The sequence below is a fragment of the Callorhinus ursinus genome, unplaced genomic scaffold, assembly GCF_003265705.2.
Source record: "Callorhinus ursinus isolate GAN/ISIS: 27379988/994484 unplaced genomic scaffold, GSC_fseal_2.0 scaffold9, whole genome shotgun sequence".
NCBI lineage: Eukaryota > Metazoa > Chordata > Mammalia > Carnivora > Otariidae > Callorhinus > Callorhinus ursinus.
In genome coordinates this window covers 41,944,992-41,948,559 of record NW_027397071.1, presented here as the reverse complement: position 1 = coordinate 41,948,559, position 3,568 = coordinate 41,944,992, and the positions used below count along the sequence as shown (strand labels likewise).

The following is a 3,568-nucleotide window of genomic DNA, read 5'->3' as shown; positions in this document are numbered from 1 at the left end:
GGGAAGGCATTAGGAAGAATTCTACCCTGGCAATGAAGGAAATTCTTTGATTAGAAACTGAGTGTTCTCTCAAGGAAAAATCTCATTCTCAGTGGCTCCAACTTTGCCTTCTGGGGAGTCATTCCTTACTTATTAGTCTCCATGCCCACCTTTCTAGTGAGTGTTGAGAATCTAATTCTCTTAAAGGCTACTACAGCTTTTGTTTTGTTTCCTGCTGGTGCAACCTTGGAAGCCCAAGATTTATTTATAGCTGAAACAATTAAAGGTATTTTGGGGGCTGCCTTCTTGTTTCTTTGACAAAATAATTTCCCTTAAAATTATGATAGGCTACTGATCTATTTCTTAGTAGTTATTTGCAGGTACTGAAAACTACATAAACCTGAAGTTTTCTCCTAGGCATAGTTCTTAAAGCTTTTCTATTTTTATTGTTTTTTGACCCCATCACTTTTTCATGCTGTCTACTTAATGGTAACTACCATGATGAGATCATCTGAAGAAAATGGTCTTAAGTGGGAAGGTAAACCCTTTATGTTACATTTGCCAGAGATTTAAATGGGTCTTTAGAAGTCTTAATGGGATTTTGTTGTTCAAAGCCTTTTTCAGCCTTATATTCTTTAGGGTCCAGAATCAGTTGTTTTCTCCAGCCTTTTGTGGACTTGGACTTTGTTTTTAGATTTCCCTGAGCTCATCTCTATTTTGTAATACCATGTCAAAGGGAGTGAGGAGTATCCATACTTAACAATAGTTGACTTTTTCCAACTATTTTTCCTAAAGCTATAGGTACATTGATTAACTTGCATATTTTTTCAGGTAGTAGTTCTACAAAATATTTTGCCATTGCATAAAATAAGTCTTCAGATTTCTAGGTTGTAGTTTCTTTTCCATGTTGTCTGCTTCCTTTCATTTTTGATAAAAAGATTTATTGAAATTTACCAAGGACAAACAGACATAAAGCTCAAAGTTTGGCTTTCTAAGGGGCAAGAGAAAAACCAGTGCAGATGTTCTTTTATACAGATGATACATGGGCTAGGAAATAACACGTCACTTCTAAAGCAATCCAGAAGAGCGACATGAAAACAAACCTGGACATTCACTAGGAATTTGCAGTCATTTTAGATTTCCACTAAATAAGGAAATATAATTTTGGGTTAGTTTTTCAAGGCTCGGGTGTATGAAAAACAAAAACAACAAAAAACTCAGTCAAAGGATGCCTTGGTCGCTGTTCCTTAAGTGTCTGCCTTCAGCTCCTTGCTCAGAGGGGAGCCTGCCACTCCTCCTGCTTGTACATTCTCTCTCTCTCTCTCTCTCTGACAAATAAATCTTAACAACAACAACAACAAAACAGTCAACATGCAGTAATGTCTCCTGCACTTAGAATGGTCTAAGTACAGAAGTACATGTGGAAGAATTCCCTTGTCATTTTGTAAAACAAAATATTATAATTTTTTTACAGAACAAGATAAGGCAGGTTTTTTTTTTTTAAATCTTTTAAAGAGGTTAACATTTGAGGGTTTGCTGCTGCTTCTTAAATTATGATGGCCAAATCCATTTTACTCATAATATTTAAGTAAGCTTGTTGTTTTCCATTCTCTGGTTCATAGCTCTGAAGAGTGACATCAGAGTCTTCTCCACTGAGCAAAGCCCACCACCATCTGTGAAGAGGGAAAGAAATGAGAGAGGGGGAATATCTCCCCAGCCATTGCCAAAATAGGCCATTAGGTTGCCATTTACAAACCAGGGTACTAGATGCCTCTAGCAGGCCCAAGAAATGCAGAAGTCTTAAGAACCAGAGCAAGAGGTAAGATGTGGCTCATGCTCATCCCTTTCTGGGCTTTGAGAAGCCAAACGGAGGCCAGGCATGACCTTTGAACCAATTCCAGAGACTCAGTAAATGCCAGGAATTGTAAGGGCCCTCCAAACCATCCTCTGAGAGTAAGGAACAAATGCTCACTTGGTGATTACTCAGCTATTGCATTTATAGGGACTAAACCAGACACAAAGAAAAAGTAGGGGGGGAATTAGTGGCAGTAAAAATAGTATTTTATTCCACCCCCTCCCGCCCTCCCTTCCCTCAAAACCCCCAGTACACTTTGCCCGTCTTGTTCCAATGGCAATGTTACCATCAGAAGAAAATAAGTTTCAGGGGGCAGGATTTCTGGAGAGGAGTGGTATGGGTAAAAACAGTCAAATCACAATAAGGTTTTTTTAAAATAGATTATTCCACTTAGTCATCGTCTTCTCCCTCATCCTCAAGTTCTCATTTTCACTTCTGATCCAGCTCTTTTTCACCAACATCTTCATCTTCCTCCTCTTGTACTTCCCTGTGGTTATAACCTTCTTCCTCCTCCTCCCCTTCATCCTCCTAGTCTTCCACTAACTTAGCATCTTCCTCCTCCTCCTCCGCCTCATCACACTCCAGGCCTTCCACATAGCCCTCAGCATCTGAGCTGGGGACCTCCTTGTCATCCTGGTCATAGCCATTGAGAAACTGTGAGCTGCAGAAGGAGCTTGAACACATTTTCTTGATAATCGTTCAGACTGGTGACCTCACAACTGAAAAGGTCTAAACTCTTGAGGTTTTCTAACTTTCCCAGTGGCTCTACTGTGCAGAGGTCTTTAATTTTGTTGCCATTTAAGTATAGATGTATGAGGTTTGGACAGCTTTCTGCCAATACTTCCAGGCCCCTGAGATTCTGTTATTGCTTACTTCAAGTTTAAGTTTAACTTTAGTCACTTTGCGTTTGAGGTGAGGCCTATGTTTTGTACTGAAGAACTACAGTTCTTCAAATTCATCTGTGAGTCTTACCATTTTGCCTCCAATTGATGGGTAATTGTCCAGGACAAGCTCTTTCATATCATATCAGAGCCTCCTGTTCCCCAGCTCTAAATGAATCCATTTGTCCATATCCATCTCTTGCACTCTTTCTCTGCAGTGGCTCCTGGCGCTGGTGGAATTCAATCAATCTGCTTCCTAATCATTATGACAAAACCATGCATTTTACATTTTTTACAGCAGCATTCCACTTTACAGCCTCAAAGCAGACCCCATGTGATATAATGACTAAATAAAATAGAAGGATATTCTTGTTCACTAGTTTAGGACAGGTCCAGAGCATGGTGCTAGGGGAACATTGCCCTACAAGAAGTTATTTAGAGACTCAGTTTGATGGCATCTTTGGATCTTAAACATGTGATTTCGGTGTTATCATCATCCATACTACTTAAAGAAACTGGGAGGGTTAAGATCATGGAGGGATTCTCATGGAAAATGTTCTGGGCTGTACTGAAAGTGACACATAATAATTTCCTAACATTTCATAGAGAGCATGCAGCCACATGATCACACTTACCTACAAAAGAAGCTAGGATATATAGTCTGTGTAGCTAGGAAGAGCAGAATGGTTTTCATGGAAAGCCAGCAGTTTCTGTAATATGTTTTATCAAAGGAAACTTATAGTTAAAGTAACTAATTTGAGAAATGTTTCTAGGATTAGATGTAAATTATATGGCATTATTAAGTGTTCAAGTAATATTGTGTTAATATCTATATGATTATTTTTTCCAACTG

The 3,568-nt window shown here is 39.0% G+C and overlaps 1 pseudogene; it reads right to left on the bottom strand.

Moving 5' to 3' along the window:
• Nucleotides 1-2,224: 2,224 nt before the first annotated feature.
• Nucleotides 2,225-2,911, bottom strand: LOC112823807 (acidic leucine-rich nuclear phosphoprotein 32 family member D-like; annotated as a pseudogene).
• Between the last annotated feature and the right edge of the window lie 657 nt (nucleotides 2,912-3,568).